The sequence below is a fragment of the Osmia lignaria genome, chromosome 8 (assembly GCF_051020975.1).
Source record: "Osmia lignaria lignaria isolate PbOS001 chromosome 8, iyOsmLign1, whole genome shotgun sequence".
Classification (NCBI taxonomy): Eukaryota; Metazoa; Arthropoda; class Insecta; order Hymenoptera; family Megachilidae; genus Osmia; species Osmia lignaria.
The window spans coordinates 14824317-14852032 of record NC_135039.1 but is presented as its reverse complement, the minus strand read 5'-3'; the positions used below and the strand labels follow the sequence as shown (position 1 = coordinate 14852032).

Genomic DNA, 27716 nt, shown 5'->3' with positions numbered 1-27716 from the left:
GTTGCGAGGACACCAGTTGCTAGGCAGCGCCTCTCAATCAGCGTTTCGCCTCACGTTCGAAGCTGTGTATCTAGGTGATCCATAATGCATCGTTCTTTATCAAGCTAAATCCAGCAGGAGTTGTTGCCGCTTGCCATTCCGTGTCGCCTGTTCTCTGACCAGCGCAAAAATACCCGAAAGCACAATTCTCTGCCGTCGAGATAAATCTAATCGTTTGTACCAAGGTCGAACGACAGATCCTTAGAATCTGAAAACATACCAATCAACTCGGATCTAAAGAGTCCTCGTCAAAATTTGGCATAGAGCAGCATAGTGGTCCTATTATTCTGAACAGATCTAAGGATGAATCTCGAAGACCCATTGAACGAGGCGCTTATTCGGCGCCATCAACCCTTTACTGATACACTGAATTCCAAGAAAGAAGATTTCAAAGGGTGCATACAAAGAATGAAGAAAAATGGGAAAACAGCGGTCAGCAAGGGATGGAGAAGGATCTCTGGGGTATGTTAATAGCACGAAGTAACCTTGATGGTCCACTCGAAATGCGGCCCTACTTTAGCATGGTCGATGACCATCGCCAATAGGCCTCGGACATAACGAAGCATTCTTAATCGTAATGCCTCTGGTTCCGGCTTCACTGACCGTTTTTAATCCACTTAAGTTCAACCTGCCGTGACAAATTCGTCTACCTGGGGCTGGCATGATCGTCTGCCTTAGAGAATGAGAAATCGATGCTCGATCAAGAAGGAAATTAGCATCGTGACGCGAAACCCGTACCGTCGGCTGAATGAACCTTACTGCCCGAGGGTTTTTGCGGTTTGTAGATTCTATGTTGAAAATTGTAGTTAAGGAAATGGACGTTTTCATTAGGATTGGTCAACCACTTTTTCAATTAAATATGGAAAATATGGCAAAATGTTAGAAATATTAAAATAATTATTGTATTTAATGATTCAAATATTATTATAAAATGAATTTTGCTACATTTTTATGTACCTGTGACACATTATAATATAAGCTTCTTCTGAATAAACTGATTGCAAGGAGGTTTAAAGTTGTGCTTTAATCGAAAGATTCTCATAAAAATAAGTAGCCTATGATCGCCATAATTTGATGTCCACTGTGCACGCGCTTCATTGATTATCGTTAGTCGAAAGCGAGGACCGACGAACGAGCATTAGGTTTCCATAAAGAGTCCGGACGTTCATGCGGACACTGGTACAATAAAGCAACGCAGAACGAAAGATGTCTAAGAGAAGAGCATACAAAACCAAAACGTTACACACGTGTGAAAGTGATGCGTAAAAACGATGAAATGGGGTTGATAAAAATAGTTAGTATACAGAGTGTATCACCTAAATGTACAGTAGAGAGCATGGATGCTTTCTCCAAAGAAAATGGTACTAAATTACTCGAGAATTATCAAACACAATATCTAATTTTCAGGAGGCACTTTAATACTCATTTTAATATATTAATTGAATTTTCAAATTTAAGCTTATCGGAATTAGTTCAAAGTAGTTGAAAAACAATTTCTCGTGCCGCTAATTGTTCATCAGATAGCAATGGAAAATGACCCATCATTCGAATCTTTTATTTCTAAAGATACTACCACAAAGTCTGGTGAAATCGAACGGAAAAATCCCAAGCGATATTATTAAGATAACATGTTGCCATACCATCGTTCTATGCACGCTATTGATATCTATACACATTTTCAGATATCTTCAGGTATGTTACAAAATAACAATTTATTGTACCCAGCAACATTTGCCATTGTTTATAATAAAAGGTACCATTTTGAAAATAATTTATTTCTGACCCCTAAAAATTAATCAATTAACTGTAATTAAATAGATTTTGTACGAAAAGGGGCTCGAATAATGCAAAAATTTAATTTTTAATGTTTAAATGTCCAGCAAAAATGTTTTTAATTTAATATAATTTTTTCTGAATTCAACAATTAAGGTATAAAAGTTGATAATCGACCCATTTCTCGTCGAACAGTCGCCATTGGGTGCATCTAGCATTATTTATGCAAAACGTGCATCACGACACTCGTGTCCTTTCCATCGTAAGTGCACGGACTTCCGACTAATTGCTTGTTTAATAATGCAAACACCGGGCCGCGTAATGGGGTACAAATTACCGCGGGGTAAACACGCATCGGGAAATCAGGCCTATCAATCGACAGATTCTCTGCTAAGTTCGTCGCGATCGAGATGGCCGTTTAACGACGAGAGAACTGCAATACGTTCACGCTGCAATTTACTCCATCTTTGTGGCCAGTGATTCCCCCCATGGTGAAACGATAAACTATGCAGAATCGCGTTCGTGTCATACTGATGATAAAAATGCAATAAATTGTATTATGAATTTCATAGTAGGTTACGAGGTCGACCAAGTACGATTCGTCATCAAATATTTTACTAAAAATGTTATAAAACTTTTAAAATTGCAATACGTTTGAAATAAAAATCATTCAAAATGAACGGTTCAACATTCTATCCCGACAATTCTACGCGTTTCTCAGTAAATACATTCCAATATCGTTCTACTAAATCGATTTTACGACGATTAAGTATAGCCCCATTAATTCACCGTTTAATTAGATTTATATTTACAGGAAGATTCTTCGAGAAGAAAAAGAAGAGTCTAATTGTATGAACGCAACAACTGGCTGGTATTTTCTCGTTAAAATTGAACATTTACTGGAGAGAATGGCTCCAATTCATAGGTAATAGTTCGTTTATATGCAAATAGGATGGGTACAGTAGCGAACGGTGCTCGAAAATGTCCCCTCGCGAATAGTACACAAATCGTAAAAATCCTATGATAATTCTAAAATAAATTCAAATTACAACTTAACACTTTTTACCTCAGTATTTGTACTCTTATTTCTGTTTATTTCATCATATATTAATTCTCAGCAATTTCTTCTTCTATTTAAAAAAAAAAAAAATATATAAAATTCATCAAAATATTAAATTGGAAAAAAAATATTGATGGATGAAATGTTTGATTTATCGTAATCGAGAAATAAGATTGATAATCAAACGTCTATCAATCTGGTGAATTTTGATCGAAAGAATAATTTTTTCTTATCTTCCTTCTGAACGAGATACAAGTACTTGAAAAATAACTACTCGATAACAGACCTTCGCTCAATTACACCTACGACGGAGTATCGGTACTTGATTCTTAGTTCAACAATATTTTTTTTCATTTTAAGTACTGTTGGGTTATTCAAATGTGAAGATAAACGAAGAAAATTAAAATAGAATAAGCTACAATAATTCTGGCATTGCACTGTTATTAATACAAAAATTAAATTGAATTAAAATTGACGATTTTTTTTGGCACTTCCGTCGAAATACCGAGTGCTCTGATTTCTCACGTTCGGATATAAGAGAACAGGCTTAATCCAAAAACTAGTCTGGGCCCGTACCAGGAAGTCCTTTATGCAAGAACCCCGAGCATTCATGGTACCCCCCCTGACGTACCGTGGTACACGCGTGGGAGAATGAATGACCAAGAAAGTATCCTTCGCGATCACGGGCATCTGTCGAATTTGCCAACCCTTTTTCCACGCTATTCCCGAAAATCGTACTGGCTGATCTGCATTTTTACCCCACATCTGCTGATTTCTTTCATTGTCCGCAGCCACGGCCAGCTGAGCATCGCCGAAAGGATTCAACTTTGTAACGAATGAATTGGCCGATTTACACGGTTCTGGTATAAATTCGGAGCTACGGACAGATGGTAGTAGCAACAATGCAAAATGCCCCCTGAATTGCACAATCATGGGTAATATGGGTTCTGAGATATTTGAGACTGTCCAGAGAGGCGGTTAACCCTTTGACTGCATCCATCAAACAAAATGCGTCAATCGTATACACAAATCCAAATAAATGTTCTTCTTTTATATTTATGAAAATAAAAATTCATGATGGATGCCTTTAGATGGTGTACAGGGTCAAAGGGTTAATACATTGATCCAGGGCCTAATTGGAAATTCCTTTTTTATAAAGTAGCATTATGTAAACGATGGAAGCCATAAGAAATGGTAACGATCACCATGACCAAAAAATTCTAAAAAAATATTTGAAAAATTTTTACATTTTTCAAAATAAAAATTGATGATGGATGCCTTTAGATGGTGTACAGGGTCAAAGGGTTAATACATTGATCCGGGGCCTAATTGGAAATTCCTTTTTTATAAAGTAGCATTATGTAAACGATGGAAGCCATAAGAAATGGTAACGATCACCATGATCAAAAAATTCTAAAAAAATATTTGAAAAATTTTTACATTTTTCAAAATAAAAATTGATGATGGATGCCTTTAGATGGTGTACAGGGTCAAAGGGTTAATACATTGATCCAGGGCCTAATTGGAAATTCCTTTTTTATAAAGTAGCATTATATAAACGATGGAAGCCATAAGAAATGGTAACGATCACCATGACCAAAAAATTCCAAAAAAATATTTGAGAAACACTGTACACCTTATTCCGTACTATGGTATCGATAGTAACGAGCTAGCTTGGAACTCAGAAATTGTTGCACATTATACTACATATTTATAATCATATGCAAGGTTATATATATCTGAATATAAGCATGTACATATGTATAAATCCACCTTCGGCCATGTATACGTACGTATACATATACGTACACGCGTTATGTAAACGCACTTGAGCGATGTGACTACGCATAAGGGTGGCTTTATAAAAATTCTACAAGGATCGATGGTGTTGTTGCCATGGATATGGTAATCGCCGTTTAAATATGTCTGCAACACCTTTCCACTATGGCGGACGTTGTTTCTGTGTCATCGTAACTTTTCAAACAATTTCCCATCGTTTAACCCTTTCATCACCAAATTAATTTTATTCAGAATTTTCAGCTGATCGATTATAGATCAATTTTAGTGGTACGTGTACGGACCGAAGGTTAGGTAAGGATTAATTTAACCCTTATTTACAAATTTTTCATTTTGAACAAAATTTACATATTTGGAGCAAATCCTTATCAAGCTACATTTTCCCATTATTTACAACAAATTAAAATAATTTGATACTTTGAATGAAATTTAAGGATGTTAAATTGTAACTCACCAATATTTGATAGTTTAAAATATGCGAATGATGTTTAACGTGTTAATCTAGGAAAACTCACCTGCAACAGAAAAAAAGAGAAGAAAATTAGTAGTTGATTATACTAATCTGTACAAATTGTACAAATTGCAAATGATATTGATCTTGAAATATTGCACAATTGTTAAAATTATGCGAAAACACTGTGTCTCCCTCTTTTTCACCCCCTCCATGATCATGTAGGTACTTATAGCACATGGAGGGACAAGAGAGGCACACTTTAACATTATTCGTTTTACGTAGTAGAAACAATTCGACCTTGAACGATGTTAAAAGAATGCGAAAGGCCATGGGTCCAAGCCAACAACGTTTCGTTTCGTTTTGGAAAAAAAACACCAAGAATTTACTAGGTTCGATTCTTATACTTTGCGCGTCTGACCGAGGAATGTCACGTCGGGTAATATAAACATAGACACAAAACAGAGAAAAAGTGCAGCTTGCTATTAGATATGACTTTTAATGGTCTGATACGCAATTTAGTTTGATATTTGTAGAATTTTATGAACATTTCCAGATATTGGTCTAATTACACAGATAGGGGTCAAGGAGGGTCTCCCCCTCCTCCAAAAAGTCTGAAACTCTAATATTAGTAAAAATAAATATTTAGGCCTAAATGCAGTATGTATAAAAAATATTATCTTTGATTTTATGGAGAAATAAAAATTGTAGTACGAAGACTTTTACATTGAATAATTATCGCAATAACAACATCGTGATTTTCCAACGCAATTTTCTCGTAACCAGTCAACTTGTGAACCGTGACTTGTGAAATCTGAATCGACGACGCGCAAATATTTCAAAACACAGTTAGTTTATTTCTTGTCATTAAAACTAGCCATACCAGATATGATTTTTTTTTTTCCTTATAACACCAACTACATTCTTGATCAATCGTGAAACACTCTAATCGACCATGTGAAGAATAAAAAATATTTTTCAATGAGAATATTGCAATGAAGGGTTGAAACTTAGATTTTCACTTAATTTTAATGTAAATTATTCTACCATTACACGTAATTATAAGCAATGTAATTAATATTATTAATGACACACTTGCTCGTAATCATTTGAATTTAATGTTAATAATATTTGAAAAAGTGCTTCAAACATCGGTCAACGTGAATGTTTGATTTGCAATGTACCTGTTTGTTAATTAACGTTCAATATTGTAATGAAACAGCGTTAAACATGGCGTAAATTTGATACTATTTATGCGTCGACGAAACTCTTGTTTGCGCAGACGGTTAATGTTCAGTTATATGCGAGACGGGGCACTGCTGTCGAATAAAAATTGCACCTAAATTAGATGACAGTTGATCGTCAGTCTAGACTAAACAACTATGTACTGCGAAGTTAAGTTACGTTTACTTTCACATCAGAAAGTTTTCCATAATCAGAGAATTGAATTATCTAAATTGACTGAAGAAATGAAAAAATTGTAAACAAAATTAACGCAATATTGATTTATAATAAACAAATAAAACAGGGATTAAGATTGTCTTCTTTCATTGAGGAACAATTAACGCTCGCATTCGACCAACATGCTCGCCCACTGATATTTCCCGAGTAGAAGTGTAAACTTCTCCGTATAAATGTAACCCTTTCACTCTTGGAACTCGTTGTACCGTTCACACGTAACGTTTTCACGCAATCCTAGTGTATATCTGCACGCAGCACACGCCTAACGCGTGGGTCGCAAGGATTCCTAGAGAATGCACGTGTAGAGGCTCGTATCGAACCTGCAATTTCATTACGCAACGCGTGAATGTCGCCGTAAACTAGGAACGATTGAAAATTCACCGGGAAAGCGATACAGGTGATTTGCAGTATTTAGCAACATTGAAATTCAAATGATACTTTCAACCTAAAATCTGTCATTCTTTATGCTGGGACACTTGACCATTTCAACAAAAATTGAAAATATTTACTATACTGTGGACCAACTTTACCCTGGGGACCTATCACACACTGTGGACCCACTATAATGTATCCCTACCTTACCATTGGAGGCGTATCATACACTGCAGTCTACACTATTGGGGATCAAACTTACTCCAAACGTATCTTACTACATGCCCATCCTCAACTCCTTAACACCTAATCATGAAATATATTTCAATCAATCTAATACCTTCCTATATTTCCCAAAATATTAATTTCCCAAATGAAAAAGCTTAATAGAATTGAATTAACGATACTTCGCAATTGAACACCCTGTACGTGCTGGCAAGGTGGATCAGCCTGTCTGACGTAGCGGTGTCACGGATGTAAACGCAAACTCGCGATATTAGAAGGTGGCGGAGCATAGTGGAGTAGAAGCGAAGGTGGGGGCCGAGGAAGAGGTCCAGTGACGTCACGTGCAACCTTGAGCACCGACCTCGGACAACGAGTCGCCTGGTTAATCTATATGCAAGCGATGCTTTTCTCTGTCTGTGTGTTCGTGTGCCGACTGCAAAGCGCATGCGCGCGCGCACACAAACGAGCCGCGGGAAAACGCGTGAAAATTCGCCTGCGCGTTATCCGCGTCTCCGCGGCCACGCCGTGGGAAGAGATTCTGGCACGCTTTTAATTGACATTTCGAGTCCATCCAGTTAATTACCTTATTTCGTGTGAGTGTATCGGTGATAGCTGAAAATTCTGCCCTGAGACGATCCTCGAAGCTGATTATGCTGAATGTTGGATACAATTTTTTATTTTGACGAAAGCGAATATAGTCGTTTGCAAAATACACATGGGCTGGTCGTGACTGTCAATTAAAATTCTGGTTTTCATTTTATAAATTATTTCTTCTGCAATATTTACAAATAGATTGTTACGAATGTGATTTGGCACTGTAAAATCGACGTAATAATTATTTTGTTGCTGCGTACGGAAAAACCAATCTATCGGGGGAATAACACGATAAGATAAGATGGAAGTCAAAAGTCAGTCGTTTCATATGTTGTGAAATTTCTTTGATAACTTTTGTATTCATGTAATATATACATGCGTATTTAAGTTGTTACACATGATTTAAATTTAACATCAGAAATAACGTACACGTCCAGCAATGATATACTTCCGACCGCCATATTTGTTTTTAAAGAAAGATTTATATATACTATTAATAGATGTCTATATTTACTTTTTTAAAAAAAAGTATTTTTCTCACTTGGAAATTTCCCTGGGGTTCTCTGAGGCTTTCCCTAGGGTCCCCTAGACTCTCCCTAGGGTTTTCTTGGGTTCATCCTAGAATCTCCCTAGGATCTATCTAGGTTCCTCTTAGAATCTCCCTAGGGAAGGCTACTATGCTCGATACTGTACAACATTACTCTTGTCGTCTCTTTCTGATCTATAAAAACGGTGCATAATGGATTGTGACGTAAGGTGTAACCTGCAACGGTATTCTTCGTGGGCCAGACGCAATAAAACTAATGCCTCTGCACCGGCCAATTTTAATTGGCTCCTGCTACACACCAGGCCAATCTGCCTTTTACCTCTAGACTTGTCTGATGCGCATCATCCGTCTGATGTCACCTTCACAAATTTTAAGGTTGACGTAGGTTGTGTTTGAATTTAATTCTGCCCGTCCGGCGGATATCTACAGTGGGTCCCGAAGTAATGGTAACCCTATCAGTTAATTACTGAGCAAGCAGTGTACTTTTCATGTTAACAGTGTAATTAGAATAAAGTAATAGAAAAATATTATTTCGAATAATATTACTATTGTATTAATAACGAAAGGTGGAAAATTAAAAATTTGAAATTTAATTATTCATAAATTCATGATAAAAGTTTGAAATTTGGTTGTGAAATTATTTTACTGGGAGAAATTATTGAAATCATTTTAAATTTCTCCTGCATTCATACCCAGTGAATTGAACCTGTTTCGCTTAATTAAACTTCATAGTCCACGGATGACCCACGGTGTATATTAATTATCGGATTGATGAGGACCACCGGGAGAAGGTCGATCAAACGAATACCGGCATAGTGTCCTACTTTTTCGATAATCCGAACGCATCTGCCAATATGGATGCAACTTTTATGTTATCTGATATCTCCGGGGAAATTATCACTAGCATCCGAAAATTGACGTATTCGTTTCGTACACAGAAACGAGAATTTTCTCTCCTTTTCATAACTGGAGGTATAAAAGAAGAAACAACGAAACAGTATCAATCGTAACAGGTTAAAGAAAATAGCTTCAAAGACGTCGCAATATGAAAACAGAATCCTTTAACTTGTTTTCAATAGACTTTGGATGAGTTTTCATTACGGACATAATGCACTACCGCCCAAAAATCTGAGTATAGTTAGATCGGAGATATAGTACGTGAAAAGATATGAAATTTAAACGCCTAAACACAAATTGTATGCATACTATCACTGACAAGGATATCTCTACTTCACGCTTTAATTTATGACCATACTATATTTCCGCCTCTAACTATACACCCACTGCGTTCGTACTCCAAATATAAGGTGCATATTTAGGAATTTTTTTAGAGGAATCTATTAACTTTTTTAAAGAAATTTCTTTTCCATTTTAAAAAGCAAACCTTCAGAAATGTCTAAAAATTGTTGTATGTAAAAATAATGGAATGTATAGAAGATATTAATTAATATTCAACAAGTTGTTTTTCGGAAATGTTTTATAATGATCGTTGTTATTTGAAGTTAAATTCTTAGCAATTAAAGATTTCCAAATTTTTAAATAATATTCAGATGGATTTTTGATAAAAAAAATTTGCAAAATAATTACAGTAGTTGAAAATTAAGATACCAATTTTTCAACAATGAATAAACGAAAACAAGTGTTGCAGGTGCAATAATGAAGTCGGAGAGGAATTTAATTTAATTTCTGATAAAATGATTAAAAATATTAATGGAGGTCACAGGTGAATTGATATAAAATATTGAAAACATCGTGATCGGTATCTAGCATGTAAACAGATTCGTGGATACTCATTTTTGAGTGGTAATTTGATAAGTGTCTGACAGTATTTATTCATTTCGTTCAAGTATACATATCGAATAACCTTGTGAACATGTTACTCTTATCTTGAGTTTCCGTACTCTATACTTATTACACTAGTAGGTATTTTTACCTTTGTATACCAAACACATCACAAATAAGTACAATAAAGCTATAAGCACGATTGCAAAGTTGCGTTCACGTGACAATAAATTATTCGAAAAGAAATTGTACAAAATTTAGATAACAAGACATTTAAGATAACGAAGTTATCTCAAAATGAAGGAAAAGAATATATACTTTTAGAGTATTACATTTTAATTTCCATTAAAATATACAAATATCATTACTAACTCGGTGCCTTTGGCATTACACCTTTTTAACCCTACGACGACCATGAAGAGAGCCCCAATTTTAATATAATTTTATATTTCATATTATTTTCATTTTTTTCCAAATTTCCTTCTCTCAACTAATCAAATTTTTCCTCATATTTCCAAAATCCACTTGCTCAATTCCTCAGATTTAATTCCATTACAAAAATTTACTTCTACGTTCACTTTCGTCGTACACCCAAACAGAGCTCTTTCCTGCCAATGAAAACAAGTTCGCGTCTGTTTCAGAGAACAAAATGAATTCGTTGTTTGCGAATATACTGGCCGGCATACGTATAAAGTTAAGTCGACATATCCAGTCAAGCAACAACGGGGCCCGATCAATAAGTTAATTATTCCAGTAAAAATAGAAAAGAGACGCGACCAGTCGAAGAAGTAGCCGCAAGCGAAGAAGCTTTTGTACGTAACCGGCCGACGATATTGCCCGTTGGAAATGCACACGACGCAATGCAGACGGAACTATAATTCACGTGATTAAAGCTGCACTTTGATCATCTGTTTAGACTGCGTTTACGACGTGGAATATTGCGCGTGAAACATCGCTCCGAGCTGTTCAATGACGAGCCAAATGTTATTACAGAAAAAAATTGAGCCTTCGAAAAAAAAAAAAAAATCATTATTTAACAGTGGAGGAACCGAGCGATGCACCTGAGGCGTCATGTGATGATTGGAATCTCTGGAAGACCATGTTTGGCCATTTTAAGAATTCTTAATATTTTCAATACAGTAAATATTTTTTCTTTAAAAAAGTATCTTTACTTTTGAAATTATTAAAAATTTCATTTTTTCATTGTTTGACCATTTTGTAAATTTATTATCAAAGATATAAATTTGAAACGAGGAAAAATTATTTCGCCTTCGTAAGTGGAAATAGAAAGAATTTCATTAGCTGCAAAAGAACAATCAAGGATGCAGTGGATCGTAAAACGACGAAATTTCTAAAGTGAAGTTCGTTGTTTGCAAACGAACGGAACGTCATCTCTCAAAAAAGAACGGGCAAAGTGCGCCACTGTCAAAATTGCTACGACTTCTTGACGGTGGGAAGAACCGGTGTTCGAAATTGCAAAAATAAATATCATAATGCATCGATGCGCTGCGAATGACGTACAATGGCAGGCATTAATATTCGGACACAAAGGTATTCAAATAATTTATATACCCATTTACTATTACATACAGGACTGTATATTAAAAAGTTCTTAATAGTATGTAAAACAATTTTTTAATTGAATTCAATTCAATTAGAAAAAAAAAATTAGAGGACACTTTGATTCCTTGAAAATTTGCAAATATAAAAATATTACTTACGTCATGTTGGCTATAATAAAAATTACAATTTTTTTTCCTTAGTTTCTTTTTAATGCATTTATCATTTAGGAGGAGAACGCTGACTAATAATAACGTAAAAACCCTGTTCAGTATGATAAGGCATTTTAATTGATAAAAGCACAAGCTTGATTTAATTAATACACTTATTCTTTAGCACGAGGAAAAAAAATAAAACAATTTTAGATTTTAATTTTGTAAAATACGTAGTTTGTTCATTATAATCATTCATAATCAAATTATTTCAAAATAGGTTACTTTTATAATTTTATTTAAGAAAAATCGTAGAATTTAATAAATTCTTATGCTCTGTTTGTAAATCACTGAAGATAATAAAAACAATTTTTGTTTTGCATATTTTATCTAATGTTGCTTTTTATAAGTGGCGCCGAGTGTGATCACGATAAAAGATTTCTTCGTGTATAAAAGTGATAATCCTTCATAGGATTGTTTAAAAATTCTTGAAATTTATAAGATTTTTCACGGAATAACGTTTCAACAAATCATCTTTTTCTGTAAAATATTTTTGTGACGTAAAATTATAACTTCGAAGTTTGTCATTTGAACGTCTGCCAAAACACGAAATTTCAATAATTTGTCAAGATCGTAAATCATTCTATAAAGAATTTTATAAATTTTAGGAATTTTGTTGATTTCTTAATTTTAGACAATTTTATTACAATTTAAAAAAAAATAGCATTAACTTAGCAATTAAAAATTTCCTGTGTTTGCATTCCATTTTTTTTTACAATAATCAATAACTTCTAATCACAATAAGCATCATTTGAATCAATAATAATCTTTTACCACATTTCTGGTAATCTTTTTATCTCTTTTTGATAAAATTTGCGAGATTATGAATGAAAATACGCAAAAATGTTGCAAATTTAATTATCAACCTATATTATTTAACATAATCTTAATTGAAACTCTTGTTATTAAAGAAATTATTTATACTGTGAATATTTGGCCGAGTACACGATTAATGTTAACATAATTGATACTTTGTAGTTCAATTAGCAGTTTATTGATCAATGACATTTGCTTTTACTGTTTTCAGTTATGAAACGTTGAAGATTGTAAACATTTCAACGTATAAGAAGCTCTCAAAGTATGAATGGTATTTTAATAGCTCAATTAATGTACTATCTTTCTTTTACCTTGATACATTCTTATTTTGCACAGTGCAATTAAATTTTGCAAGATAAAAAATCACTTACAATCAATCATATTGGTATTCAAATGTTTACAATCAATTAATAGTACTCAAGATATGGGTACAATTTTTTATTGATGCTGATATTTTTTATTATTACACATCAATATAAAATGTATAAACAACTACTGTCACAAAAGAATTTTACTACTATTCTAAATTTCCCTAAAACCCAATATAATATTTAAAAAAAAAGCTTCTCGGTACCAATTTCGCATCCCCGTTCCATCGACAGACTAATTCCAAACAAAAAGCCGTCTGTTTAAATCCGTTTCAGCCGCTGGTCAACCTTGAACTTGAATTTTCTCCGAAAATTACGTCCCAACCGACGTGGCCGACGAAAACACCGTCTGTACGCGGAAAAAATTACCACGTTTTTCGTTCTACGTTCGTGAGTTTTCGAAAGCGCTCGCTGATTGGTTACGTAACGTCGCGCATGCGTGTCAGCGAGGGGGGATGCGCGCGCATTTGCGTGCGTCGATCGAGCGAGGCCGATAGATCTCAAAGTTTCCACTAGAACTTATTAAAACCGCGGTATCGAGGCCGTCGTAATTGCGACGCCAAGAAAAGAGAGACAGAAGAGAAGAAAAAAAAAAAAACGGTTTGACGCGTACATAATCGTAATCGGTCGTTATCAGTGTCACGATGCTGATACGAAGGCAGCGATTCGCGGCATGTCACTCAGCACGGAGTTACAATAGCGGATAATTTGAATTTGCAAGTCTCGTCCCGCCTTAAAGCCGAGGCGAAACAACGGCCATGCGACAGATCTAGCACCCGATTTAGATCGCCTCCAGACAAATATTCCGCGACAATCTGCCGGCCGCAAAAATGGCGCCAACTCGACGCAACCTACAAAAAAATAATCCAAATGCGATGCAACAATTTTTTTTTTTTTTCGTGGAAATTAAATTCTATTCTAAACGCGGAACGCTTCCGAAGACCTTGGATCAAAAAAATTCCGACCGTATACCACGACGTTATTAAGATGCCCCGTTTTTGGAACAGACGTAATATACGTGAATGCATTTAAATTTGATCGACGAAGGTCGCGAGCAAATAGCTAAAAAAGGCCGGATAAATTCGTTGAATACGCGAGTGTTTCTTCCAGGTCTGTCCACTCCTTTTTTTCCCGAAGAAACGCAGCCGGATGAGGCAACTGCGCAAAAGAGTTCTCGAAATTCTGCAAACATACTGCATAAAGGTATGCGACTGTGCAATCGAGATACGTTTAAAAAAGCTTGGCCAGTTTTGTATATGTGCCCCGTCTCTTTATTCCGAACTGCGTACGAGGGATTTTTTCGAAAAACGTAGCAGCGCCTAACCGAGGATAAAAATGTCTACTAATGTCGCGTCAATATCTTTTTCCCGCCAGTATGCAAGCTTTTCCAACCGCTCTTTGGATACAAAAGGCCCGGCCAGAAAAACATAATTACAAGAAATACGAGTGGAAGCCAAACAAACACGTCCCGACGTTTTGTACTTTCACTTTTCAAAACAGGCTCCCTGCCGATCTCTTTCAAACAATCGCGGAATAATACCGGGATATTTTGATAGATCTCTGTCGTCTATAGGGCCAAATAGTATAGTACTTTTCCCTAGGAAAAGTGGTTAAAAAGAATCCATCACTTGCTATCCACAAAAATATTAAAAACTCGAATAATTTCAGAAATTCTGAAAATCCTAAATTTAAAGATGAAAAAAATCTCAAATAACATTTCTGGAGGTAAATGTTTAGTCGTGAACGGTCGCGTCATTTTTCTTGGGAAAGGTCAGTTTACACGTTATAAACATTACGTTTGCTCTGTGGAAGTCACACCGTCTGGAAAAGAATTCCCGAAGTTGCGATGAGTAATTTGCTCGAGGTATTTTGAGCGACGACCCCAGCAGAGAAGCGTGAGCGTGTGTATGTAGTCTAGCCAGCCGACCAGGACGGTCAAGATGCTTTTTGCGCGTTAACCTTTCGCTCCAGACGGAGTATCAACAAAACGGAGAGCCACTGACAGACTAATCGTTCGGACCGGTGACGTCATTCTGCTGCGTTGCACTAGCGCGATGGGTGAGTGTATCGTTGCACCCACGGAGCACGCGCGCATGCGCATCCGTGCGTGAGCGACTGCGCATGCGCCCTCGATCTCGGTCGAACTCTCGCGCAGTGCATCCGCGAAAGCTGATCGGCGCGGAAGATGAAATATGTATATAAAGGGTGTTATTAACGTTTTTTGCTCAGAAATGATTAAACAATTGCCTAATTATCCCTATTATACGACACGTAGATCATTTATAAAAACAGTTTAACATTTTTCATATCTTCTAACTACTAAGTTAAAAGTCGACTTTATTTAATCGTTTCATTTGCAACTCGATTATTCATTATTATTATTATCATTATCATAGCATGTATTATTCATTTTTACGAGATTAATTCAAAGTTACTTGAAATCATTCGTATCAAGAAATTCTCTCATTTTATCTAGCAACATGAAATTATAGTAATTTCAATGATAATGTCATCCTTCCAATTTACTGTTTCAATCAACGTCAAATTTTTTAATTAACAGACCGCTCCGCGTTCACTGCTTTATATAAACATCCATTTTTTAATTAATGAACGTCGCCTTTATCGTGGCATAGGAAAAACGGTAAGAGGAAAAAAAACGTGGAGTGATAAAACATAAAAATATCGTAATGGCAACAGCTTAGCCGTTATTAAACCCTTTTTGTAATAATTAATGGCATACCAACGAGATCATCAGTAGTTTTTCTGCATTTTTTACTTGACTTTACTCATCAATTATTTACCAACCGATTAAAATTAGACACAGTTATTTTATCATACGCGTTTGATTATAAATAAATGAATCTATTTAGTTAGATGAATATTTAAATAACATCTGCTGATAAGTTTTTATTAAATGGCTAACTTTTAATATTGTCCATTTTATATTGAATATATCCAAAGTACAATAAAATTAGCCATTGACAGCCAAGCAAAACGTGAAGAGAAGAAACTTTAGATGGACGAGTTACGTTGTAAGACGGTAAACAACGGCCAAAAACGTCTTCTTTATTTTGCCAGCTGAGCTCCGATTACCTGTGGTGCACGGTAGATATCAAATGGCAGAAGATTCGAGAACCAGGAGCACGAGGTGGCAAATTATTCGGTGCATTAGCTTATTATAAACCCTTGTCAGGAACCATTTCAGGTTTCGAAAAAGAAACAAAAATCTACACTCTATCCATATTATTTGGTTCTACTTTTATTTGGTATTCAATATATTATTTTGAAACTACTGCTAAGTGATTTTTTCTATTGAAATGAATATTCATGTCTGATAACAAAAATAAATTCTTGATGGTTTCATTGATTTTCTACAATTTTTTCATTTTTCATTTCAATCTAAGTACTTTGAATGAAGCCAAATAAATCAATATTCCGGGGCAGAGACAATAATTTAGTACATGAAAATAAAAAGGGCAGTGTTCCCTTAAAATGTAAAAATAACACTAAACAAATGCATCAAAATTTTTAAATTAATTGAATAAATAATTGTGCAAAGTCACATAAAAATTGACGTACGTCATTTGCAAAATGTGCCTCGTGAACGGAGGGCCTCAAGTGTAATCAAGATCTTACTAAAGATTTTAATGTAACACGATTAACCGCATTTATATTGCAGCAAGTAATAAGGTGCACGATTTTATCCGAGCAACGGACGGTCATTAAATTGAAGAACGCAATTACTATCGTGCTAGCTTATCAAGCAGTTGGATCACGATGCTAACTTTTCTTCATTTGTCACTGTCCCGGAACAATTTCCCAGTAACTTCTTTACTTTTTCCGTGATATTCCTCGAATTAAAAGAATTCGATATTTTAAGTTCAACTTCGGAGTACAATTAAAAGTAAATTAATCATTTCGTTAAAAGTGTATAATTATTGATATACTATATTATATTATGTACCTATGTGTAACGACAGTGCCAATTTCATATAAATAAACGTTATTCAAATGACTTAAATAAATTATAAATTCTTATCATTAATCTAAATTTGTTGCTTAAGCGAGAAGGTGCTATCCAAGGTGTTATAAGAATAAAAGGAGCCAACCCTTCAGGAGGTGGATCACTAAGAACCGTTTAATCTTCGCGTGTAAGAAATAAAATCGCTAGGATACTCGATTTACTTCGGGAAGCTTGCCAGTCAGAACGATCGTCTTTCATTTTTCAATTTACAAGCTGAGAAAGAACCATCGGTGTCGATCCGACGGCACCGTTCCCTCGAGTACGCCATTTTCTCCGGAGGGTACTTACGAGGGGATGTAATCGCACGGTAATTTTCTCATGAGCTTTCTTACCCCTCGCGAGAGGACGCACTTGGATCGTACCCAGTTGGCCGCGATTCTTCGCTTCTCGCTTCTGCCAACAAATGCCATAAGGCAGCTCGTTACAAAGCCTTGTTACTTTGCATTAACGCGGATATTCCTGTCGGGTGGTGGCCTTTTTTTTTTTTTCTCTCCCCTGGCAGAACCTTAGAACTCGTCAAGGAGCAAAGATTTTGAATCGATTCAAGCGTCATCGGGGTTGGGATAAAAATAGATAACGGGGGATACTCATGGCATTTAACCCTTTCACATACTGTATTCTAGGGTCTCCATAGGGTGACTGTCCTTAGGAGAGACAATTTTGAGGATTTTTTTGAAAGAGATTTATTAAAATTTTATAGAGTAAAATTAAAAATTCTGATTTCATACGGCATATTGAAGGGATGGAATGTAGATAATTAAATTCTCTGTCCCATAAATATCGGAAAATTCGGAATTATCAATTTAAAAATACTTCATTCGACAATTTAGTCTACATTGTTTGAAAATTTTTAAACATTTGAAAAAAAAAAATATTAATGCTTGTGACATCAGTGTGTCAATCAACATGTATAATGATTAATTGAGATTTTTTGTCTTACTTTGTAATCCCTGTATGTTTAACGAAAGATTATCAATTAAAGCAACCACAAAGCTGTTAAGAATGTACATACTATGCAACAAAATCTATGTACAGCATTTTTTTACGTAACACGCACTTCATAGTCTTCAGTATTTACTTCACGGTCAGTCGTTCACTTCCTAGCCAGTTAAAAGGTTGCTGCATCATTGTTGCTGGTTTTCAAGTAAAGCTTATAACGTTGGGGAAACGTAACTTTACATTATTGCATTAGACCGTGATTGAAGTGCTGCAGTAATTGAAGCACGATACTAGACACGACCTATACATGCGATTAACTTACATGTTAATTTATGCATAGAAATATTGAATTACTAATTTTACATTGTTTTCTGATTTTCAGGACTGGCATTTATCGAAATAAATTTTTTCTTTTATTTCAGTTGATATTATTTTGATATTTAGTTTTTTACTTTGATTTATAACTTTTGATCAAAAGTGTACATCAGTTTATTGTTAAAATTCATGAATATTGAATTTCATTTCATTTTTACACACAGCTGCATTATCAGAGATATAAATGCAATTTTGTAAATCAAGAGTGACCAAGTGAATAATTTTACAGTTGGAATTCAAAAAAAAAAAGAAGAATAAATAAATGCCAGGTAAATCCGGATCATTAAGTTTTATGAGATTTCGCTTTCAGCCGTCGCGTTTATTAGACTTTATTGGACACTGGATTTTATTAGATTTTATTTAACATCCTATTAAATACCAACCGTGTAATATTCCGAAACGGCTATTCGAAAGTAGAATTTACACGATGGAATTTTCTCTCATTATTTTCCTACCATTTCTCATCCGATCTCAGTAACTAATCAAATATAAAAAAAAATGGATCACGCATTCCATTGTCTTTTCATTTAATTGCAGCTCGCATAAATCACTCTACTTTATTACTAGTGAAACCAAACTTCAAAAACTGTAGCAAAATCTATCTACACTTTTAATAATTAAAGGCTGAACTTAATATTTTAATAATTTAAATATTGTTAATTTTCTTAAAAAACTTATTAAAAATTATTACATAACCAATAGACCTCAGGTGTTCTCATGCCTATGGATGACAGTGTACATAATCTTCTCAGTACAAATTTCAGTAATTCGGAAAATTAAAAAATATTATTGTTTTACACCAAAATTAATAATTTTGCGAAACTATAAATTATAAATTGTATTTGCAAAATTATTAACTTTAGACCTCTGTGGTGCTCTGTAAAGTCGAAGCCTAATTGATAAGTACACCGTCATAAGCTTTTCTTATTAGCCGAGGAAAGCCTACGTTACCCTCAAATGTACATATTAAAGTCGCTAAAGTCACCAATTGCGGATAGGATAAAAGCACAGCAGCAGACAAATAAGGCACTTCGCGTTAAGATACAGCAAATTTAAACAACCCTGGCACGCACGAGTGGAGCATGGGGAGTCTTGGCCACTATATTACCGGGCCGAAATGCAACAAGTTGCCCATTCGACCCGAGTACCTTCCTCCCTCTCTTTCTCGCCCGTGAACCTCTATAGTAAGATGCGTTCGCGAACGGTATACAAGCACGTGTTGCACACGAATATAACACAGTTTCACGCTAATTCACAGGGCACCCCTTTCCTCGCGTGCGTTTGCCAATTCATTATCCAATAGGATTCACTGGGTCGTTTCTCGACACCAGAGAAACTTCCTTCCTCTGTACTGCTGTAATTATCAGGAGGAATTAACACTTGCGACTACTGGTCAGAAGTAACTTTATTTCTAAATTCGAAGGTTATGCGAACGTAAGTCTTCCTAATGACAAATTATCGAGTGGCTACTGTACTTAGGCGTAAAAGTGGGGTGAAAGCGTGTGTCCGAGTGGGGTATCCCTAATGCGGAATTATCGAATGGCTACTGTACTTAAGTGTGAAAGTGAGGTGAACTGGAATGAGGCATTCGTAACGTGAAATTATCGAATCGTTACTGTAAAATGAAGATACTAAATAATATATTAATACTTTCTTTGAAGAATGGTAACAAAAAGTGTCAAATATAAATTTATCAATAGTCTCGTTTTAGTAAGAACACAAATGTAAAATTATAAAAGCCATAAATTCTATGAGATATGTCTCTGTTAAAGTGTCAAATAAAATTAGTGCAACATAAAATATGTTGATGACTATGATAAACTAGATTGTCTGAAGAATATGAATGGGACAAAAAATTCCAAAGTCTCGTTCGTTTAAAATCTGCCTGTCTGGCAGTCGTAAAATCTGTTTTTGTCTCAACTATCACGTACATTTAACTCGGTATTCAGTTAGTCTGTCGAGAAGGTATCTCTCTTCGTTTCTTTATTTGGTATGAGACACTGGCAACTTTTTCTGATATATTCTTGACTGAAAGAGAACTGAACCGAAGAATTGAAAGGTAGCAAGATGGTGTTTAATTAAAGTTCCATCGACTGCGATCATTGTTGCCCACTTTGATTTTTTTTTCATTTGAAAATCGTGAAATAATCGGAAGATCTGTAATAGGTCTTTTGTTACTGTACAAAGATATTTTTTGATTGTTTTTATCTAACAAAATGGAGGAGTTACAGCTGCCCCACACATTTCTCCAAAGAAAGATATATAATACAAATGTATAAATATATATATATATATAAAAATAAAAAAAAATGATTTCTTATCGAAGGTTTGAGGGAAGATACGTCATTTTTCTTCGATAATGAGAAGCATGCGCAGACGGAATATTTTCGATCGAGGACGGAATACACTTCACCTGTTTTTACTGATAACGAAAAAATGAAAAAAAAATGTATTATCACACCACAAGGCGATTGCACAGATTTCCGCTTTCTATATAGGATAACTGGTGGTTTTGTGGTTATTTGGTGGATATACATCGAAATGCACTGTCATGAGAATACCAGCACATCCTATTTACCATTTGACCCAATTGAATCATTCAAATCTGTCTGACATTTTAACAGATCAATGTTTTTTAATACTAAAAGAAGATTTATTAAAAAATATTTTTCCTAAACAGCAAAATATTTTTTAATTGAAGAAAAATTCTATATTATTGAAAATTTTCAATATTATTTGAAATAAAATTTATAAGAACAAATATTTAATAAATACAAGAATTTCATAGCATATTATTCTATATAACACATTTCATATAGCCAAATTAATAAAATAATTTTTGCCAGTTTTTTAATATAAATATTCACTTTGCCTTATAAAGAATTATTTCACATACATGTAACAATATAAATTTTATTATTATCATTTTGAAGACACGTGTAACACGCGTTCACGAAACTTTCACGCCGAAAATCGTGCAGCTCCCACGAAATGCATAAGGAATTCCCATTTACAAATGAAATTCCAGAGTCGACAATTTCCGAATCGGCTGCAGCCGGGCATCGCCCAAGGCAAACTTGAATATTAAATAAGAATAAAATTCAAGGATTTAAGGAACAACGCTTCAAGTCACCGGGAGTGGTGATCAGTTAAAAGCTTGTCTTTCTTCTCTCCTCGATATTTGATTAGCTGCGCAGAAAAGCGTCACAGCCAGACGGAGGGAGGGCCGTGTGTTTGCGCGCCTATGCAAGGAAGAATCGCGATGGAATAATTAATGCTTCCATCGAATGTAAAATTACAAATCAACTTTTATAAGCTGCTTCAATGCCGCTTTGACTACGTTCGCGCTATTTACGACCGGTCGCGAATTATTCAAAAGGCAGAACAAAAAGTTGTCCCGAATGATAAATCACTCGGATAATTCGTATTATATTTTTCTTGCGAAAAATCAGCTGACGTATGAATTTTTCATTATTCCATGGAAAATGGTGAAAATCGTTTGTCCAGAAATTACTGTTTTACAAACGTTTTAATAATTTATTAATGTATAGTACATTGTAGAAGAAAATAAGACACTTTTTAAAATAAAGATCATCCTTTAATTGCATTTTGAAATAATTATTTAAATTAAAAATCTAATTTAAATGAATAAATTTTAAATAGAAGTTATAAACAAATGAATATTGGAAAAGTATTATGAAAAATGCCAAATAAACCATTTGTGTCATATAACAGTACACTTAATTTCTCGTGGAGGGGATTTCAAGTATATTACATAAAATACTTGAATAGTAATGCATGAACCTTCAAGACGCCAATGACTGTTCACGATAAAGTCTCGATACACTTTGAGAATAAAATCCGCGATGTTCCATCGCTGGACATAGCAACGGTGGTCAGCACGATAACCCCTGTGAAGACTGTAGCGATAAGGAGCTGGTTATCATTTTCTCCCCCCTACTGTCATACTCTTTCATCCCACTACTCATTCTCCACCAATAACGCATTTGTTATACACGGTGTCTCAAGAAATTATCCACTCCTGCCAAAAGCAATCGTACGTTCCTTTACCATTTTATAGTCTTGAGTTTATAGTTTTTGAGATATCAGCAGAGGTGTTATCCGCGTTTCTATGAAGCGATCTTGTGCATCATTTTAATTTTTAATACCTCTATATCTAGAGAATTTTATCCATAATCTCTAGTAACTTTTTGTTGCAGTGAGTGGTAGGCCCTACTTCCCCCCACATTACCCTTTTCCCTCGGGAAGTCTCCATGCTCGCTACTGTACACTTTCTCAAACTTAATTACAGATCACGTATTCAACCACCGAAAACTAAGTGATAAAAACGTTATCAGAGTATACGAATAATCGCGAACTCATTTTTCGATTCTACAATTCATTTGTCATAAATCAGATACAGATCCGTAATTAAATCGAGCAGAGTTCACACTCGGCCAGTTTAATTACACGTCTCAGTCGGACTTGTGCAATTGCACTTATCTCGCCGCGATTCACGCGAGTACACGCGTTCCGGTCGTTATTAGTTGCATAAAAGACGGGATCGTATAAAAATGGAATCCTGGGAAAAAAAAAATTGTAAAGAGAGATGGTTCATCTAACGTCGCATTTCCGCGATACTGGTATTGTTTCCACGGTTGAACGTGCCCTCCCCTACATACGTAACAATCAACGTCCAATTAAGCTGCTCTGTATCGACTATAAATAAGTGGCTGTATTGACAGTGAATTGAGTGGATGCATACGTAAAAACATTTATTAGCGTCGTAACGAGGGTCGTACATTGGCGTAATTGGGTGGGGGTAAAGGGTGGCCTTGCACCCTTGTCTAAAAATCTAGACCCTACCTCAGAAATTATTTGACAACATAGAAAATTTCATCTTACAAGGAGAACTACAAAAAAAAAAGAAAAAAAAAAAAACAGTAACCGGGATTTGAACCGAGGACTTTTAGATTACGAGTCAGGTGTTTAACCACGGAGCAGATCCGTGACTTACAATTTGAAGGTCCTCGGTTCAAATCCTTGTTTCCCAAAAAAATTTTTTTTTTTTATGATAATTTTTATGTAATAATTATTTAAAAAGAGATAAATTATCATTAAAAAAAAAAAAAAATGTTGGGAATCAAGGATTTGAACCGTGGATCTCTAGATTGCGAGTTGTATATGTGAGTCTGTCATACTTCTCAATGTAAGTAGTAACTAACTTTAATTACTACTATCTTATAAACAATTAGTCGTCTGCCCACAAAACGGGGTATAGGCGCGTTCAGCTCGACGAGCTCTACAAGCTGGCAAAGTTTCAATAATAAGTGAGTGTAACACTTGGGTAGTTCCCCTTGTTAGGTATAGAAATAAATATTTGCATCGAAATACAATATGCAATGGAACTAGATACAAAGTTTATAATAATACGTTTTTTTGTTTTGTTTCAGTAGATAAAAATACACTTGTCAAGTCGTAAAATTTGATCTCAATGTGTACAAATGAATATTTAAACGATCTTTTAAAAAGCAGATCTACATAAAAAAAATATATATATAATTTTATGGACCATTTAAATGGACCATACTGTACAGAGTACAGTAGAATTTAATAATGTAGTACCTTCAGGATTGGTAATGCCAAATTATTGAATTTTAATAAAAATGACCTTAATGCGATTTAATAAAATATAAATAAAAAAATTATTTTGTGCCTTTTGTAGACACAACTTTTTTTTTACTTTTACCTATTCACTTTGGTATCTACTTTCGTTTATAATAGAAAGTACTATCTTGAAAATAACATATAATATTTTCGACCTCAGGAGTTAACGAGTTACGCTTGAAATTGCGTTGTGAATTTCAAAAACATAAATAAATAAAGGCTCTACTGTCTACTATGTTATTATCGTAATAAAGCCGAGTAGCGTCGTTTCGCTCGAAATCAACGAAAAATGGATAAGCTTGTAGTAAGTATGTCGCGATAAGATACTCGTAGATACTGGCTGGCATTTCGACACAAACGAGAGAAATTTTAATTAAACCTCTTTCGTCACTTGGTTTCGAACGAGACTGGGCAACATCAATGAATTTGAATTTGTTGCTTCGAAAAAGAAGAAAAAATGATTATATAACCTTCGAACAGTGACATTATTATTATTTAGTAAGATTGTTTTCTAATATTTTTAATTTTGCTCTCCTAAAATATTTAAACAAATTAATTTTTTTTAAATATTTGCAAATATCCCAGATCTGAATTCTACTAATGTTGGATAAAATTTTTACCAAAAATGCAAGTTCATTAAATATGACAAAAAATATAATAAACTGATGAGATGTGGTTGCACTTTCACACGTTGAACATTGTAATCTAATTTATACAAAATGCAGGAAATTTCCAATGTGCGTAACATCCGAGATAACATTGCATTATTTTCAATCGTATCATTTTGCTAACGTGTGTATATACAACTGTATCCTTAACAAAATTAACATTGTCGTGTAAACATTTAGTTCCCACTTGAAAATTCTTAATATATGTATCATTAAATGGTAGATAACTAACATTGCAAATGAGCGAAAAATTTTTAGTAAATGCAATTTAACGCATCATTTAGTTAAAAATAGTATATTTTTAATTTTTTAATTTAATTTAATTTAGTTTTTTCAATAAATTTTACCGAACGTACAGAAGCATCTCCCGGTATAGATGGCGAAAGGGTTAGAAGGTTAAGGATTCGAGAAAATGGTGATAGAAGAATGTCGAGAATGTCATTTACTTGAGAAATTAATAGGGTACTGGGTATCTCAGGATACAGTAGATTCTAATAATATGGCACATTATAACCCCCACCCCAATCATGACTCATGAATATTTCTTTCTTTCTTTTTATATATTCCACAATAATTATTTAATAAAAAAGCTAAGACTATTCTTCTACTTAATTGAATCAAAGTGACTATATTATTTTCTTAAAATATAAGCAACAAATGGAAATTTTTCATAAAAATTTCAGAAGAAATATTTTCAAATTAAAATTAGAAAATTTGTAGTTCAATTAAATAGCATAATAGATCGATTGTGTATCAATAAAATGTATTATCAAGCAAGCAATGATTCTCTCAAGACTTTCTGTTTTCATTGCATCTCTTCTTGGTATCTGGCAGCCTCTTCGTCACCGGAGCAACGTCTCGCTAATCGTGTCGTATTTATTCCTCCATGCCCGTTTCCTTTTCTCCGACAGAGAACAAAGTTCCTTGGCATTAGACTGGCCAGTGCCGGATATTCATACGGCCTTCGCTGGCGGGTTACGAGTCGAATGTAAATAGCATGAAGGGCCCGAGAGAATCCAAGGACGACGGTAACCCACGCGATACCCTCCTGCTAGCCGAGTACTTTTGACATCGACTACTAGCGACCTTGGACCCTGCTCTAACGAGGTCACTGGCCCTACACTCTTTTAATATACACCACTATATTTTTAGTTTTTTTCTTGAATTTTCTGGGACCTTACTTAATTGGAAATTTATTAGGTTCTTGCACACCACGCGGTGAGTTTTGAAATATAGAAAGTCTAACAGACAAATTGTAGTTTTGAGTGTGAAGAGAAAATTTGGCATTGGAATTAGAGATTGAATAATGGGTAATTTTGCTAGTGTTATTATCCAATACTAGTAATTTAATAACACTAATTTTTTGTAGAAATATGTAAAACTAATATGTATCACTAATATGTAAAAATCTAATTTTAGTCAATGCAGACATTGTACACGTGTCGTAGGTCTGGGTCACATATGACCCGTCCGGTATCAGCCAAGGGTCAAGACTGGCCCATAAATTCTGTAAATTACATCGTGTATCGTTTCAACAACCACTGTAATCGACAAGTAAGTTAAGTTTCATTGTATCTGCGTCGCGAACAGTAAGCCACGTCAAACAGAACGCAATGATAAAACAATGATAACAACGCGCGATAACTCCTATGTCTCGTCACAAAAATTACACTAAAGTAATGAAACGAACATCGAGAGAGATATGCATATACATCCATGCTGGAGGCTCGTTTCCTTTAGCCCCTAATAATTCTTCGTCTTAAAATTCTCCCGAAGCTGAAAGTCCGAAGATTAACACACCGAAGATAATATTGATAACGTGATGACGTTTCGACCTTGATACTTGTGTAGAAAAATTCTTTTTTCATTTTTTTCTTGAAACCGCCAAAACCTGATGAATCTTGAATCGAGATTTAATAAATTCAAGTACACGTACGGAAAATAATTGTATCATTTTATTTATTTAAAATATAGACCCCTCGAGGAGATTATAGATCTTCAAGATAGAGTGGACAAGTTGTTAAAAATGAAATATCATGTATCTTTTATCGCGTACACGTCAATAATTTTAATACGATGCTCAATTTTATGATAAATTGGTCATCTCCAAGATGAAGGCTTCTAATCTGAATACCAACATTGCGAGCTTATTATCGCAACCCTGGTAAAGATGGGAGCGGATTAGAAGCGGGCGACAGGTGGTCAATTTAGATTAAAAGTATTCTTTTCTTTTTTTTTTTTGTTAATTTAAGTACTATTTACTTAAGTACTTATCAGATATTGGAAAAATATTTAATTATCGATTAAATCGGTGCTTAAACGATTAATGACAAGAAAGGGATCCGCGTACCTGGAAATCCGTTTTTATCTTCCCGGTATCGTAATAAGAAATTGAAGAGTTCGGGCGCAGCGGGAATTATCTGAAGGCACGACTTTGACTCCTGAACTTTGACAACGGTATCATCGTTGCCGCGTTTTTCTTCCCCGAACGACAATACGAAAATAATCCGGTTGAGATGCAGACGAAAGACGAAGTAAAACGCAAAAGTAATTAACACGCTGATAATCGTGCCGGAATTTTTGTTAATTTTCTTAACCAGTACTTTTATTTTTAATTTTAGTTATCTAATGTTACTATTTTTAGTTAGGTAAGTCAAAGAATTTCAAATAATATAGGTAACATTCAGATAACATTCAAATATGAATAATCCGACGATGAACGTGTTAATTAGTTTTGAATATGTGATCTAATTTAGAAATAATGCGATTATATTTACAAATTTTTCTAATGATTGTAATCTTTAATAGGAGATAAAAATATTTGCATAGAAAAATTTTGAATTTATTTAAATTAGGATTAAATTCCCCAGGTGCATCGAACCCACGTAATAAATTTCTGTATCTTTCACCAAAGAATTCGAACAATGAAGATTGCATTTACACACAAAGTTTTTCACTTGCAAATCAAACATTATAAATAAAGTAT

The 27716-nt window shown here is 34.6% G+C and overlaps 1 protein-coding gene across 4 annotated transcripts in view; it reads right to left on the bottom strand.

Moving 5' to 3' along the window:
• Window positions 1–27716, bottom strand: part of foxo (forkhead box, sub-group O) — a 104294-nt gene that overhangs the window by 52748 nt on the left and 23830 nt on the right. Inside the window, exon 2 of one of the 4 annotated variants that reach the window (XM_076689717.1) lies at window positions 5124–5184. The exons of 2 other annotated variants lie outside the window; for them this stretch is intronic. The gene's annotated coding sequence lies outside the window, so the exon portion shown is untranslated. Of the gene's footprint in view, window positions 1–5123; window positions 5185–27716 lie in introns of those variants that run through there. One more of the 4 variants, XM_076689716.1, reaches the window with a different exon arrangement.